Source organism: Suncus etruscus, chromosome 14 (genome assembly GCF_024139225.1).
Source record: "Suncus etruscus isolate mSunEtr1 chromosome 14, mSunEtr1.pri.cur, whole genome shotgun sequence".
NCBI lineage: Eukaryota > Metazoa > Chordata > Mammalia > Eulipotyphla > Soricidae > Suncus > Suncus etruscus.
The window spans coordinates 13,710,560-13,729,337 of NC_064861.1; positions in this window are offsets into that span (position 1 = coordinate 13,710,560).

Below are 18,778 nucleotides of genomic sequence, written 5' to 3' on the forward strand. Positions count from 1 at the left end.
TTACTTGACTAGGTTGTTTCAACTTCAAGTATATCGAGATGAAAAGGGTGAATTTCCAGCAATATTTAGTTGACAACTAAAATAACATATTTAACACAATTAAAAAATGAAATAGCCCACAGAATAGATTTATTTTTAAGATTTAAACTGATACTATAAATATATATTTAAATGCTGCAAATTCTTTTTTTTAATTTTTTATTTAAACAACTTTATTACATAAATGATTGTGTTTGGGTTTCAGTCATGTAAAGAACACCACCCATCACCAGTGCAACATTCCCATCACCAATGTCCCAAATCTCCCTCCTCCCACCCAACCCCGGCCTGTACTCTAGACAGTCTTTCTACTTCCCTCGTACATTCTCATTATTAGGATAGTTCAAAACGTAGTTATTTCTCTAACTAATCTCATCCCTGTTTGTGGTGAACTTCATGAGGTGAGCTGTAAGTTCCAGCTCTTTTCTCTTTTGTGTCTGAAAGTTATTATTGCAAGAATGTCTTTCATTTTTCTTAAAACACGTAGATGAGTGAGACCATTCTCCGTCTTTCTCTCTCTCTGACTTATTTCACTCAGCATAATAGATTCCATGTACATCCATGTATAGGAAAATTTCATGACTTCGTCTCTCCTGACAGCTGCATAATATTCCATTGTGTATATGTACCACAGTTTAAATGCTGCAATTCTATCCTTTCAATGTATGACTGATAATTAAACTTCGCTATGAAAGGAAGACAACTTCGAATATTTTCCAATGAGCATAGTGGATATTTAGACAACTGTTAGTTGCCCATACACAAGTATAAAATGTAATTAAAATAATTAGACATGCATGCTGTTTTAACATTAAGAAGATAATGTATGGGACAATGCAAACAAAATTTAAGATACTTAATTCCTTTTGCTGAAAAAAAACTAAGGAAAAAGTTCCCTTGCCCCTTTGCTTAGAGCAAGTACTTTAGAAAACCTGTCATTTATCCCTGTATTTCTACTTGTGTGTAGAATCTTTTATATCTAAAGATTGTCATCAGTTTTAAAGCTTGGGAGTCTATTTCTCAAGAACTTGGGAATTATTTCTTTGAAAAAGCAAACATCAAGGAAAATTGAAAATTCAGCTTCCACTTTCTGTGAATATAAGAACTTAATGTTAGTGGGAAACTGACTTCAACCCCCAAACTTTTTATTATTAAGAGTTGAGAAATTTATATTTTTATAAAATCAAGTTGATCACCCCAATTACTGTATGAATCTAAGATGTGCATGGGAAGTGGTACTGAGAAGTATCTCTTACTTGAGGCTCAATTGCTGCTGATCTTGAAACTATGTGTGTGATGACTTGTACCTGCTGAGATATACAGATGAAATTTCTTTCTGACAATTATCTCTCTCTTCTTGTAACTCACATTACAGTTTGGGTTTGGCATTTAATCAATAATAAAAGTATCAAGGCCAGAATGATAGAACAGCAGGTAAAATGCACATGACTGACCTGAATTTAATCACCAGCACCCTACATAGGTTCCTGAGCATTGACAAGAGTGATCCCTGAGTATAGAGTCAGGAGTTAAGTTTTGAGCACTCCCAGGTTTTTTGTGCCCCCCCCCAGAAAATAAAAAAATTAAAATAAGTTCTATCTCTTCTGCCTTTGTAGAGGTTTTCATTATGTGTGCATGGTGAAGGATTGGGAAAAAAGGAAAAAAATTATTTTTAATTGTATTTTCACAATAAGAGAAATCTAGAGGAATAAAATCATTTCAACTCAACTCTCTGGGATTCACCAGCTATACCTTTAAAATGTATATGTATATACATATATATGTATATATATATGTATATGTATATACTACTGCCAGTGATACCAAATATTTCACAGCTATTTCATCTTAATTTCCTTCTCAAGTATCAGTACAGTGAAAAAGGAATCTCCACATCCATTAAAGATGAAATCTGGGTAAAACAATGCTAACAAATTCCTGGATTCTGCAATCAACTGCTTCCTTGAGTCAAATTCATTTGATATGTAAAGCGCATGCACTTTCTATTGATGAATTGGTGACTATTACAAGTGAACAGGTAGACAAGTGAGTTAAATCAGCTACTAGAATGCGCAAAAGCACACACAGAGCCAAAGTATTTTATACAATAAACAGGAAAATATTTTTGGTAATTAAAAATAACACATTAAAAACTACAGATTGTTGCCTTGTAATTGTTATTGACTTGTTCATAATTTAAATAAGAAAGCACTATACTCTCCCAGTGTTCTGCTTCTGAAAGATTACTGTCCCATTAGCTCAACTGAATTAAACAGTTGCTACCAGCTGCACTTTTAATAAGCAGATTTGATCTCCTTAGTATGTGCCCTGCAGTGCCATCACTCAAATTATCAGGGAAGAACAGGCATTTGAGGTTGAGATAAGCTGAACAGTCTAAATAGTAGCTTTAAGTCAGACTCCAGGAAATGAGTCTGTGTGTAGGTTTGGGAATGTATCTCAATAGCCCCTCACAATAGGAAATAAGAAATGTGTCTGGAATGTTCGGCTTAGGGCCCGGAGAGATAGCACAGCGGCGTTTGCCTTGCAAGCAGCCTATCCAGAACCAAAGGTGGTTGGTTCGAGTCCCGGTATCCCACATGGTCCCCCGTGCCTGCCAGGAGCTATTTCTGAGCAGACAGCCAGGAGTAACCCCTGAGCATCGCCGGGTGTGGCCCAAAAACCAAAAAAAAAAAAGAATGTTCGGCTTAATTGTAATCACCCCTGGATGATAGGAGTTACCCCATCTGCACCAGAAGTTGGCTTGCCAAGCAGAAGTCACAGTTTAGCAACATCAAGTATGTATCTCCACTAAAAAGAGAAATTAGAGGCAAACATCTGATAGCACTGTGTCAGCTTTTCACATTACTAAATTACATATTACTCCTTTCCCTTCACACTCAGAAGGAAATTAGAGACATATGAAGTTGTCAGACATTTGAGACTTAGCCATTCATTTATATGAAAACAGTAGTGTGGCCTGCCTGCAATGACCAGGAGTCTGAGCAGTCACCAGGAATCATGACAGCAATCCCTTCCCTGCCTGTTCAACATGAGACTCGGTTTGCATGATGAGGACTTTTCTCAGAAATGTGTTCACTGTTTGTGTGTGTGTATGTATATGTATGTATGTGTGTGTGTTTTCATCCTTGTGTTCAAATTTCCACTTCAAGCAAAACTCACAAAAAAAACATCCCCTTATCTCAACAACGAGAATATATTTAAAAAAATAGAAATGGCCATCAGATGAAGGCTGAACTTCAGCAGAGGTCAGTGATATTGGCAGGAATAAGCGAGTGAAAATTGGAAGGGAAAATTGATCAATTTTTAGGGTGCTGGAACTGTATTCTGTCTTCAGTTCAGTGCTGGTTTCATGAATGGAAACACAGATGTAAAAAAAAATAGTAATAATATATAAAGCTGTGCAATGAATACTAGTGAGCTTTCTAGATGATATTACTTAAATAGAAAACAATTTAATATAAATTTTATTGCTATTTTAATTGTGGTCAAATGGGATGGCACTAGAGCAAGCACTTAGCAATGGTCTTTAATAAAAAGTAAGCCTATATGAAACAGAAAATTGTTATTGTTGGACGAACAACTTGTGTTTCTATCCATGAGTCAGTTACTTCAATTTCTGAAAACAAATAAGTGAATGACCTTCCCAAAGAAAAGGCTGTTTGGGTTAAAGGGGGAATGTGCTTCCTGTCGTGGAGTCAGGAAACAGTATATATCAATGACTATTGAAGTTTCTAAAATTTATATATGGTTTATTGAATATTTTCAATATTTTTAATATAGTTCAAAAATAATGATATGACTTAATATTTCTATTAAAGTAAGACAAAACTGTTACCATGAAATCTTTCATTCTATCTATAAAAAAGTGATGTACCATACAGATAGCTAAAACAATTAAGCTAATTTATTCACTCTTTACACTAATTTCCTTCCAGGGAATCATCTCTAGAATTACCATTGAAGTGAGAGGAACAAGATTTCAAGTGATGTTTTCTTAAGCTTGACAAATAGGGATCAAAAATGGAAGATCCACTTTGGTGAACAACATTTTTGGAGGAGTGAGGGACCATTTCCGGTGGTGCCTTGAAGTTCTGTATGTTCTTGAGCTTCTTCTTCATCTTTAAGAATGTGATTTTAAGGAATGTAATTCATGCATAACGCATTGTTCTTACATGCTTGGGGCCCTGGGTGCGATCCCTAAAAATAAATACATACACACACACACACACACACACAAATAATTTCATAAAAAATGATTCCAAGAAAGGCTATGTCTACCCTTCACCTTCTGCTTACAAATATATTCACACCTTCTCACCATGCAAATATCATCAGAAACAAATACTGAAAATGTCACATCATTGTTAGACATTTACTTCCATTAAGACATTCCATTTCATTATTTTTCCAACCTCAACTTAGAATTAATTTAAGCTGTAATCACTTAAGTTCTTACATCAGCAACATCTGTCACCAAAAATAAGTATTCTGTAATCAAAACCTAACTGGCCTAGCAATTTTGTTGGTGACACATGAGGCAGAACAAAATGCAGCTTCATTCTTCCTCTGCTAAATTGGCTTTGCAGCACTGAGAGTAGGAAAGATTTCTAAGTAAATTAGCAAAGGTGGCCCAGAGAAAACAGGCGATACAAATATGTCCAAATCACAGTATTTTTAACATTCATTTTGCTTCTATACAATACAGAATTTTTTAAAAACAAATCGAAAAACACAGATAATAATGTATTTTAATTTCACATATTAATGTTTTAATGATGAATAGTGTGATTTGTGGTCTTATTAGATAAAAAAGCAACTAAATCCTAGTATTAAATGTTGCTTAATAACAGTAATTATAAAATCCCAGGATCATTTTCATCCAATAAATAAATTTTACTCACTGCCCCTGTTAAATCTTTTCCATTTATAAGGTAATTTTATACATATTCATTGAATCTTTAAAAACAATGATTTGCAGACAGTAGCTCAGAAATTATAATTTTAATATAAACAAAAATAAACAGATAAACTAGGCTAAGAAGTAAAATTCAAGATGAGAAACCTGAGAGCTACAATGAAGTTGATATTTCTCAGGAAATATACTGATATTTCTTCATATCATATAAACAATGACCATATAAACAATTCTTATTACTTACGGCAATCTTTCCTAGAAGTTTGTCCTATGCAGTGAATTCATGACAGATGAATCATTGCTCTTAGAGGACAAATAGGTGAGCTTGCTATGTGCCTCTCTCTGGTCACAACATTTCCATTAACTAATAAATAGATAACTGTTACATGCATATTTCCATATGAAAAGTATAATTTATGTTTAGTGCATTGGTGAAGGGATAGTTGTGGGAACACTATCACTGAAATTCAATCATGAACAACTCTGTAACTGTGATTCAATTAAACATTTATTGACTAAAAAATATTAAGCAAAAAAAATAGTCTAGGGGCCGGAGCGGTGGCACAAGCCGTCTGCCTTGCCCACGCTAGCCTAGGACGAACTGAGATTTGATCCCCAGCACCCCATATGGTACCCCAAGCCAGGAGTGATTTCTGAATCCATAGCCAGGAGTGACACCTGAGGGTCACTAGGTGTGGCCCAACAAACAAACAAAGAAACAGTCCAATTGTCCAATTTACTATATGCTGTTAACATTGAGTTCAGTGCCAATGGAATTCCCAACTGAATGATGCCAAAATAATTTGAATCACTGAGCCATAGGGACACTCTAATCTTATTTTTTTGAGAAACTGAAGGAGAAACATATCCACTAATGGTGAGCAAGGGTTTACTTTATGTCCCACCACATCCCCATCAAATTGGTTCTTTAGAATATCTTTGATGTGCTCATTATTATTGACGTGTGATGACAGTTCATGTTTTAGATTTTATTATCCAATTTTCACTCTTGGGAATCATTTATTTATTTATTTATGTAATAATACTTTCTATATTTAATCATCTTAGTTACAAATATATTTATAGTTGTGTTTCTATCATTAAATATGCATCATCAGTCACCAGTGTAACTTTTCTATTACCAATGTTTCCCATTTTCCTCTTCCCCATTCTCTGCTTATATTTTAGACAAGCATTCTATTTCTCTCACTGTCATTGTCACCATAGTGGTTGGAGCAGTAATTTCTCTAAGTACTCACCACTCTTTGTGGTAAACTTCATATCATGGGCTGGTCCTTTCAGCCCTGATCTCTATTGTCTCCAGATATTATTACCATATTGTCTTTTATTTTTCATAAATCTCACAGGTGAGTGAGACTACTCTGTGTCTATCTCTCTCCCTCTGAGTCATTTCACTCAGCCTAATATTGATCCATGTATAGGCAAATTTCATGACTTCATTTTTTCTAACAGCTGCATAGTATTTCATTGTGTATATGTATCATAGTTTTCATACCAACTCATCTGTTGTTGCCATATAGGTTGTTTTCAGATTCTGACTATAGTAAATAGCACTGCAATGAACATACAAGTGCGGGGGGCATTTTTGTATTGTGTTTTTATGTTCATAGGGTATATTTCTAGGAGTGGTATTGCTGAATTAGATGAGAGCTCAATTTTCAATTTTTGAAAAATATCCATATTATTTTCCAGAAATACTGGACTAGACAGCATTCCAACCAGCAGTAAATAAGAGTTCCTGTCTTCCCACATCCATGTCAGCACTGGTTGTTCTTATTCTTTGTGATGTGTGCCAGTCTCTGTGGCATGAGATGATACCTTATTGTTGTTTTGACTTGCATCTCCCTTATGATTAGTGACATGGAGCTTTTTTTTTTTAGATTAAAGTTGATGTCCTCATATTATTTTATTTTATTTTATCTTTTTCTTTCTTTTTGCACTCCAGCATGATTTGATTTTAGAACCGAGACTATCGAGTGGTGCTTGTCTTTATTGCTGTAGTGCTCACTGGATATTTAATTTGATATTTCTTTCTGTATTGTTGTGGTGTTTCAATTACCTTTTTCTTTTTTTTATAACTATCTTTATTTAAACACCGTGTTTACAAACATGCTTATAGTTGTATGATTAGTCATGTAAAGAACACCCCCCCTTCACCAGTGCAACATTCCCACCACCAATTTCCCAGATCTCCCTCCTCCCCACCCCCCCACACCTGTACTCGAGGCAGGCTTTCTACTTCCCTCATTCATTCACATTGTTATGATAGTTTTCAGTGTAGTCATCTCTCCAACTGCACTCATCACTCTTATGTGATGAACTTCATGTCATGAGCTGTACCTACCAGCCCTCATCTCTCTTGTCTCTGAGATACTGTTAAAAATGTCTTTCATTTTTCTTAGAGCCCATAGATGAGTGAAACCATTCTGCATCTTTCTCTCTCCCTCTGACTTACTTCACTCAGCATAATAGATTCCATGTACATCCATGTATAGGAAAATTTCATGATTTCATCTCTCCTGACAGCTGCATAGTATTCCATTGTGTATATGTACCACAGTTTCTTTAGCCACTCATCTGTTGAAGGGCATCTTGGTTGTTTCCAGAGTCTGGCTATTGTAAGTAGCACTGCAATGAATATAGGAGTAAGGAAGGGATTTTTGTATTGTATTTTTGTGTTCCTCAGGTATATTCCTAAGAGTGGTATAGCTGGATCGTATGGAAGCTCAATTTCCAGTTTGTGAAGGAATCTCCATATCGCTTTCCATAAAGGTTGTACTAGATGGCATTCCCACCAGCAGTGAAAAAGAGTTCCTTTCTCTCCACATCCCCACCAGCACTGCTTGTTTTCCTTTTTTGTGATGTGTGCCAATCTCAGTGGCATGAGGTGGTACCTCATAGTAGTTTTGATTTGCATCTCCCTGACGATTAGTGATGTTGAGCATCTTTTCATGTGCCTTTTGGCCATTTGCCTTTCTTCTTTTTCAAAGTGTCCATTCATTTCTTCTCCCCATTTTTTGATGGGGTTAGTTGTTGTTGTTTTTTTTTTCTTGTATAGTTCTGTCAGTACCTTGTAAATTTTGGATATTAGTCCTTTATCTGATGAGTATTGGGTGAATAATTTCTCCCACTCAATGGGTGGCCTTTGTATTCTGGGCACTATTTCCTTTGAGATGCAGAAGCTTCTCAGCTGGTATTGGAATAAAGACAGACCCTCAGATAAGTGGAATAGGCTTGAGTACTCAGAGAAGGTTCCTCAGACATATAACCACCTAGTTTTTGATAAAGGAGCAAGAAATCCTTAATGGAGCAAAAAAAGCAATACAAGTGGTGTTGGCACAACTGGTTAGCCACTTGCAAAAAAAGCGAACTCAGACCCCCAGCTAACACCATGTACAAAGGTAAATGCAAATGGAGTAAAGACCTTGATATCAGGTCTAAAACTATAAGGTATATAGGACAACATGTAGGTGAAACACTCCAGGACATTGAGACTAAAGGCATCTTTAAGGAGGAGACAGCACTCTCCAAACAAGTGGAAGCAGAGATAAACAGAAGGGACTATATTAAGTGGAGCATTTTTTTTTCATGTGCATTTTGGCCATCTGTATTTCTTCTTTGAGAAATGTCATTTCTCCCCATTTTTTGATGAAAATAGATGTATTTTCTTGTTAATTTCTGTTAGTACCTTATATATTAGATATTAGATATTAGATATTAGCCATTATCAGATGGGTGAATAGTTCCTACCAATTAGTGAGTGGCCTTTGTATCCTAGTCAGTTTCCTTTGAGGTACAGAAGTTTCTCAGTTTAATGTGATCCCATTTGTTTATCTCTTCTTAACTTGTTTGGACGGTGATATTTCCTCCTTGAAGACAGCTTTGATCTCAATGTCATGGGGTGTTTTGCCTACATTTTTTTCTATGTAACTTATAGTTTCAGATCTGATATCAAGACACATCTAGTCACAATGATGAATTGCACAGATTGGGAGCCAATTTAAATGATGAACTCGGGGGTAAAACTCATTAGAAAGGGGATAAAAAGGCAAACAAGCCCCCTGAGAGAACATTTATAGCATGAAACCAGAACCAAGAATAAAAATCATTGCTTTGCTCACATACACTGGGAACACATGTTTCATGAATCAATTTTAGGGCTAACTTTCACACATCTACACCTATCTGCAAAGAGTGGGAAAGCATATGAGGATTGATTTGGCAGTGACAAATATATTTTAATGAGTAGCAAGTTTGAAAACAGAAAATTTATGCCTAGGGTACTTGACATTGTAAGACCTAGAATCCAAGAAGTTTTCCTTACAACCCTAGTCTCTGGGAATCTACAGTGAAACTATCGATAATTGAAATATCTGAGCTATTATGGCAAGAAAATGAAGAAGTTGGTCAGGAAGGAAGTGTGATAAAATCACAAAAGATCCATGCTATCAAGACATTTAACTGTCAATCAAAGATGACTCATATAGTCAAATTTCATCCAGAAATAAACCTTGAAAATAAAGAAATAAAACACTGTGCTGAGTGCTGCATTAAAGATTTTTTACAACATACTACATATTATCCAAATACATTTAATCCATGTATTTATAAAAGTAATCATCTATCTCAGGCCACTAACATCGTATTAAAAGGATGGAAGACATTAGTGAGAGTTTGCATTTTAATACATTTGCATTTTTGATAAGAAATATGAGAAAATGAAAAGTATTATACTTTTTAAGGAAATTTGAAAATAATGTGAGGTCGGTTTTCTAGTTAAACAAATGCAAGGGATTAGATAGGGAACATCTGTAAACTGCTGAGTATTGAAATATTTTAAATAAATTATCTCATTCCCAACATGTGAGATATGACTCTTTTTGACTTACTTTATGAAAATATCAACAGGTTACTAGTTCCTTCACTAGAGAGTGTATAAGCAGAAATCCCTCCACAGCTTTTACAATATTTCTCTGTATACATTCTGGCCATCTTTGTAAAAACAGAATACCTCAGAAAGATTTTTTTATTTTGTATATTTTTAGCAATAATGTCTCATCTAGAAAAGTACTGAGATTACAGATTAAAATTTAGAACAGTTGTGAATCTGATTAAACTGAATTGAATAGACAAAAGTGAGTAACAGGGAGAAGAGCAAAAGTTTTACAAACAAATGATATTTAGGTGACGTTTGTCAATATGACAAAGTCAAAACTATCAACTAAACAAAGTAAAGTCTCAGAACATGGACAACAACAATAAATCATTTGTTATTAAAAAATATGGCTGCCTAAAGCTAGGGGAATCCACAGTTTAAAGAGACCGCTAAACAATCTATTTGGAGACATACTACAAGGGTTTATAAGAGAAGAGGTGGACTTTTAGCATTCACTGTAAAACTGCAAAAAATAAACCGCAGCAGGGATAACCATGCTCAATGGAAATGAATGACAGAATAATGAAAGACATTCTCAACTATTACCTTCAGGTACTTTGGGGCTACAAAATGAGCGCCATCAAGTTCTTCAGTCAACATTCCAATTTTCACTAATCATCTTGTTCTCTCCTTAGCAAAATGTAAAATCTTGTATTCCCTTTAATTTAAAAAAATATATTTTCTACTCCTAAAAGAAATGTGCTTTTGTTTGCTAATGAACTCCTCTGCTCATTTCAAATAGCTTAACTAGATCAAGATCCTCAGAGGCCATTGTAGTTTATGTCTTCTCTCCTTGAGGGTCTTCAGTTATTAGGAACATTATGGGAAAGCAAGAAAACCAAATTGCTTACATAATCTTACTTTCAACCCACTTCAGAGGATGATCATGAAACGTTAACAAATTAATACCCCTTTCTTCTGAAAATGCATCTACAATATTGCAACCATTAATCTAAAACTACTTCAAGTGAACCTTTTTGAAGAACCCAAAATGGAGAGGAATCCTTAGGAATCTGTGATGCCCCGCTTGTAGAACATCTTCCATTTCTTCACAATTAAGGAAGAACATTACTAATGACACAACCATGGTGCAAAATTAGTTTGAGTGAAATTAGAACTGGGTACGAGAATTAAACATTTAAGGAATCTCTATTAAAATGCAAAGTGCTGACATCTAAAACATAGTTGAAGAGTTTAGATTTTTGAGTTTTAAACTCATGAATCTATTGATGTATTTTGGAAATACTGGTAGAGGGAAGTTGACACTGGTGATGGGATTCATGCTAGAATATCTTATGTTTAAAACTCAACTATCAATAACTTTTTAAGTATTCTTTAATAAAATTAAACATAAAACAAAAAGTACTTGAAGAATATATATATATATATTCTAATCCAGAAAAAGAACAGCTTTCATTATTAACCAAAGATATATACATTAATCTCTTATTTGTCCCTAGCTTAAATATACTCTATAAGTCATTGAGTCTGTATACTTAAAGTCACTAAGTCTGGACCATGGTGGAATGAATGTTCTGTCTTCCATAGCATCTCCTCTTCTTTCTGGTTTTACTCTTCATCCTCTACTCTCTGTCATCTGTTTATTAGAATACAACATCCCTTCCAAAACTAGAACCACATTTTTCTCCACAAAGTCCTCCCTTGATCTCAAAGCCTCTATGTTCTGCTCAAAGACTCCAGCATTTGTTTGATTTGTACCAGACTGTGCAGTTTGTCCCAATGTGGTTTTTTCATGTCTATGTGTTTTTACTCCGAATGAATGGTGTATGTCCTCTAAAGGAAAAATCTCTAGGTTTATTGCCTTACATAACATCTATTTTAAACTATTTGTGCAAAATACATACAGAATTAATATGCACACTCAGTATATAATGGATGAATGATAAACTCTGAAGATGTGTTCTACCTTTGTAACAAAGAAACAGGAGTAGTGGTTCGAAAAGAACTAATAGATGTCAACTATTTCCATTTTTGCTTAAAAACTGTCTGAACAGGTTACATATAACACTATCAACAAACTGGGAAAGTCACCTCCTCAAGATCAAATGAGATGAAATATGTCTGAATTAAAATGAGTAATTTGGGAAGACACAGAGAGAGTACAGATAGGTTACTGGACTTGCATGTGTCCAACCCAGGTTCAATTTCTGGATATGTGTATGATCCCCTAAGTCCTTTCAGGGGTGATCCCTGAGCACAGAGCCAAGAGTAAAACTTGAGCATAAACAAATATGGCCTAAAAGCAAAACAAAAACAAAATGTGTGTGTTCCTAAAGTAAACTCAGCCAAAGACAAAATATAGGGATTAAGGTTATTGACTTGCATGTATCATATCTCATTTCAGTCCCCAGAAACAATCTTGGTGCCTGAACATCATAGGATGCACCCCTGGTTACCCCTGAGCATTATTGTATACTTCACATTATAGAACAGTAATAGATCTTAGCATTGAGCCATGGGGTTATGGATGAGAGAGAATCAACAGGCCTTAGGGCCTTAGCACCGCTTAGGAGACCTAGCTCTCCAAAAGCAAATTCACTTTTATGTGATAGTCAATTATACCATGCATCATTATTCTGGTGGTTTTCTTTCCCTGGGGTCAATTTAATATATTAGAGCTATTAAAATTAATACAATCTAAAAACATTAAATAAAAATATCTAAATACCTTCATCAAGATTTTCAATAAAGGTCAATATTGTGATGGGGAATCTGTCCTTTGTTGATTGTTTTTACTATATGTATTTATTTATTGTATACTTACATAACTAGCTTACACACAACAATGAATTACCCCAGGAGTTCTATCACAATGTTAAGAGCATAAAGTTTGGGGGCCACTTAGAGCTATGGCACAGCTGGTAAGACATTTGCCTTGAATGTAGTCAACTCAGCTTCAATTTCCAGCACCCATATGGTGCTATAAGTTTACCAGGAGTAATTCATGAGCGCAACTCCTAGAGTAGCTATTGAGTAAATCTAAGTGTTGACCAAAAACAAACAAACAAAATAGTATAAAATTTTGTCTCTGGAGCATTAATTGATAGTCATCCAAAATAAAAAAAACTAATAAAATAATTATCCACATATGCAAAAACAAAGGATATAAGAATAATTATTCTTAAAAGTATTAAAATTGGTTATGAAATTCATCTTTTAGTTTATAATGTCAACATGTGATAATACATTGATAAGTGCAACTTTTAAATCAATGGAGAAATAGAACATGCAGATTACTGGAATATAATGTTATTTATTCCAATAAACTAGAAAATAATCAGTCCCCAATGCAAACTTGAAGTAGGAACTACATCTCAAAGTGTCCAAAGAAAATAAACAAAATTAACATTTCCCTTTCAGTCCCTCTTGACTGATGATTTTTCACTCTGATGCTCAGAAAATCACTTGAGGATCCAAGAATAATTCTAGCCTGCCTTTAGCCCAGATATCATGCTTCTTTAAAAGATAGTTATAATGATTATTATAATAAGGAAGGTATTCATAAAAACACATAAAAAATACAAAAGTATTAGAGAGATTTGACAGAGGGTAGGGAACTTGCCATGCACACAGTCAACCTAGTTTCAGTCCCTGATACCCTGGCCTATACAGTCCCCTGAGCCCACAAGGAGTAAGCCCTGAGCACTCTGAGTAGGGCTTATAAACAAAAACATAATAAATGAAAATATATAATAAAAACAGTACAATTTGTGTTTAAAAAGCTGATATAAGTGTACATATGAGCAAAATTGACATAAGAATACAATTGAAAAATAACTATTCTAGCCTTAAATTTTTCTCCAAATGTTCTGAACCTTCAGGCTGCCAAAGGAGAGCTCAATGGCAAAATCACCCACATTACAGGCCTGAGGCTGGTGAGGCCAATGTTCAATCTTTACCCCAGCTCACATAGCTGAGAATAGCCCAGAGATGTCACAACCTTCATTGAGCAACACAATCAAGTGTGTGCAACCCTGCTTATCACAATAACAACAAAAGAAATAAACTTTTAAATAAATTTGTAATTATTTTTTCTTCAGTTAACAGTACAGGTCAACCTGGCTTGACTCTGAGAAACACAAGGCCCCTGACCACCAGCAGATTCATCCCTGGAGGTCCTGGAGACCACTTACTGGATCTCAAGACAATGGGGTCCTCGAGACCACTCACTCTGATGTTTCCCAAGCACTGCAGCAGCCACTAAAGGAATCCCTGGCACTACAGGTCCTACGTAGCACCACATTTTTGGATCTGTGTTTTGAACTACTTTGAACATGTCTGAGAATTACCAGCAGCCCCCCAAGATTCCTGAGCACCTTTTCTGAGAATTGAGCAAATTCTCCCTTAATATTTAAATATCATCTATATTTAAGAGCAATGTTTAATCATTATTTTATAATCATGTGCCATTTGTCAAGTCTACATTTAATAGAACAAATTTTTACAAAATTAACTTATTAGCTTCTTCAGATGTTCAACATCTCTGAAAAACTACAGCTTTTCAATTATATCAAAGTTACCTTTCATCCCTAATGAAGTGATCGAACCTTGGATTTTTTTTCTATAGCTTTCAGTACAGAATTTACAATGTTAAACACAAAAGTCTTATTAAAAACCTGGTATCGTGGGGATGGAGTGGTGGCACAGCGGTAGGGCATTTGTCTTGCACACAGCTGACCTAGGACGAACCTTGGTTTGATCCCCTGGCATCTCATATGGTGCCTTAGTCCAGGAGCAATTTCTAAATACATAGCCAGGAGTAACCCCTGAACATCAATAGGTGTGGCCCCAAAAACCAAAAATATAAAATAAAATAGAATAAAATAATAAAACCTGGTATCTTTTTTCTTGGTTTCTTCTTCCTCTGCTTACCCTTAAATTTTACAAAGGGAAACCATCTCCTCTTGTTTATCTTTTCTTTACCTTCTACCTTTACTGTGAGGACGTAAAATTATGTCCACAACCACATCTCAGTTTTGCATCTCAAATGGCAAAATTCCAATTTTCTGCCAGATAATTCCATTTGTTATTCATCAGTAGTCCAAATTAACACCAGATCAATTTTATTACACTTTTGTTCAAAGTATTTTTCTTAAACCTAAAATTTTTCTTAAACCTAAAAATTTCTATTACTTAAACTATTATTCTACCATCTTAAAATAGCACCATCTTTTCTGCCTTTATACCCAAAATCTACTTATTGAATATCAGAGCTTTTATAATTATCCCTAAACTTGCACATATCTACCTCCTTAGAATTTTTTCATTCCAAATATCTCCAAAATGGCCTAAATAGATTGTTGTTAGTTTTTTTAAGTTAATGCCTTTATTTAAGCACCGTGGTTACAAACATGTTCGTAGTTGATTTTCAGCCATAAAAATATATACCCCCTTTCACCAGTGCAACTTTCCCACCACCAATGCTTTTATATTGTGTTTTTGTGTTCTTGAGGTATATCTTTAGATAAATTGCTGGATCATATGGGAGATAAATTTCTAATTTTGAGGAATATCCATATTGTTTTCCCGAAAGAGTGGTATATCCCAACTACTTACACTAATGTTTAAGAGACAGTACTTACAGCTTCTCTGTTTTTTCTTCCAGAGCTAGCCCTGCAACCCTTTTATCATTAGCTCATGAAGCATGCATTTGCCTCTCCAACTTCAATTATTTCTAAATTCCTTATTAGAAAGAAAACCCCCCTTCACCAGTGCACCCAACTATAATCATATATGTAATCATGGTACTTAAATTTAAAAAAATTAAAAAAATTAATTCCTTATTAGGAATTTCACTGGGCAGAAAAAGCTACAGAAGAGAAAGATCTTTCATTTTTCTTCTATCCAATTTTTGTTTAGATAAAACAGAACTTCAGTTGGTGACAGAAGAAAAGGAATATGTTCAAACTCTGGATGGCGAATTAGGAATGGTGGAAACTAATCCATCAGCAGAATTATTTTTGTCCTCAAGACAGCAACAATATACCTACAAAAAAACATATAGTTTCAGCTTTTTAAAATATAGTTAAATTTCTTTTTCTGCTTCCTGCAACCAAAATTAAGCTTCTTTTTTCTCACAATCCATTTCTCCTTGATTTGTGTCTATAACATATAATATGTACAGACTTTCAGAACAACTGACATTCAACCCATATTTTCCTAAAACATTGGTACTCTTAGAAGTTCGATATTTTATCTTTGAATCCACAAGGTAATCTATCAATAAACACTGAATATAATGAGGAAAAACATGTAAGGAAACATTAAATAAAGTTATGATGTCTTCAGAAGGGAGTCAAATCTACTGAATAAAATGTTTTTTTTCTTTGTTTTATTTTTGTTTGTTTTTTTCTTTTGGGCCACACCTGGTGGTGCTCAGGGATTACGCCTGGCTCTATACTCCGTAATTAATCTTGGCAGGCTCTGGCATCTACATGGGATGTGTGGGATTGAACCCAGATCATCCCCATGCAAGGCAAAAGCCTATAATGCACTATGCTATCTCTCCTGCCCTAAACAAATTATTTCCTTTTTCCTGTCTCTTTAGTCATATTTGATTGCATCATTAGGCATAGTTTGTCTAAAGATATATCTCAAGATAAACATGCATTAGAGTTGGAGTATTTATATTTATTAATGGTCATTTCAAGTTTAAATAAAAAATTTATAATTTCACTTTGTATCTTTTCTCTTCAAGGGGGTAAATGTCGAAAACATAAGAATTATAGTTTTTCACAGCAATATAATAAATTTGTTTGAGGCCAGTAAATAACCAATTTATTTATTTATTTATTTATTTTTGGTTTTTCAGCCAAACCCAGCAGTGCTCAGGGGTTACTCCTGGCTGTCTGCTCAGAAATAGCTCCTGGCAGGCACAGGGGACCATGCGGGACACTGGAATTTGAACCAACCACCTTTGGTCCTGGATCGGCTGCTTGCAAGGCAAACACCGCTGTGCTATCTCTCCGGCCCCTAAATAACCAATTATTAAACATAAATGTTAATTACCATATTTTTCAGTGTATAAGACGACCCCTACTTTTTCTGTTAAAATATAAGGTTTGGCTATATTCACCATATATAACTCCTTCTCTTTTAAAGCACACCAAATGAAAATTATAAAACAAAAGAGAAAAAGAGTATAACCCTCAAAAATTAACAGTATATGTTTAATAAAGCTAGACTTTTGAGTGCAACAATAATTTTACATTTGTCATTTGTAGTGAGTGACTGTGATTTTTTATTAATAATTTTTATTTTGACCAAAGCAAATTACAAATCTTACACAGTAGTATTTTAAGTACATAGTGACATTGAATTGGGGACATTCCCACCACCAATGTTGTCCTTCCTCCACCCCTGTTCCCAGCATGCATCCCTTATTCCCCCTCCTTTGACCCTGGGCTGCTAGTATAAGTGGTCCCTTCTGTGTCTAGCTTGTTGTAGATTGGGTATCTATTCTGTTGTAGTTGGCTTTGGATTTGGTGTTTAAGTCTGATCATTTTTTATTTCTACTCAATGTTCATATGATTGTTTGGTCTTGGTGCCCTCCATTATCCCCCCCCCCCCAGTTTGTGAGCCAGAACAAGATGGTTCAAGTTATGTGATTCTGTTTGAAGGTAAGAAAAAAGAAAAGAAAAAGAAAAGAGGAGCAAGCAAAAATTCAAACAAGCAAAAAAAATGGGAGGAGTCCTTCTAGAGATTATAAAAATCAGTTTAAGAAAAGAAAGGGGAAAAGGAAGAAAAACATAAAAATAATACAAAAAATAAAATAAATCAACCCCCCCAAAAAAACACAAAAACAAACCAACCAACAAACAAAATAACCTGAAAAGCACCACAGCAATAAAGACAACAACCAAATACTAACATGGTCCTGAAATAAAGACGAATCAAAGCACAGAAGAAAAAAAAAAAGCAACAATTACAAAAAAAAAATTTTTTTAATTTGTGCTATTTTTTTTTGTATAGGCACAGTAAAAATTGGGAGATTAGAAAGGGAATTTCCCTGGCCTAAGAGATACAGGGTTTCTCCACCCTTGAATATACTGTCATGGGTATAACTACTGTGATTTTTTTAATTGTGATCTACATTGAGAGCAGGGAGAGGGTCTCTTCCAAGAGCAGCTGTCTGCAGTGCAGTGATTAATAGGACAGCTAGAGGGAAACAGAGTGCCTCCTCTGTGTCCCATAAAAGCTGAATAGAGGACTAAACACCAGAAAGCCGCATACCAGCAATGACACCTGGCGGCTGGATGGATGCAGCACTTGGTAACTCAGAGGCTCCTCTGTGTGCCTTGAAAGATTAATCAGGACAAGCAGAAAACTGAGTGATGACACCTGGCAGCTGGATGGGATGTGGCAGTAAGAGGGGGGCGGATCACTCTTCCCTGAAGCTGGAGTAAGTTTCAGGTTGCCATATACTGGCATATAAGATGACCCTCGACTTTCAAGAAGTTTTTCATGCTTTAAAAAAGTAGTCTTATACACCAAAAAATAGGGTACATATGAAAAATTGCAAGCTTCTTAAGAGCTATTAATTAAACACAGAAGAAATTATGCAAGAAAAGTAGTTACAAAAGAAAATATTTAACAGATTTCTTTGTACTGGGGGTTCTGGAATTACATTTCCTGATTCGTTCAATCATAAATATTTCTTGATTTTATACTCATCAGGTATTTTACTATATAAGCTTAGAGTAGACTGACTTTTACTGAGAAGTGTATCAATTTCTTAAATTATAGAAAATTAATCTTAGAAGCAAAGAGAACAGGTCAAGTTAGAGAAGAAGCCTGACATGAGAGACCCTGAGCTCAACACCTGA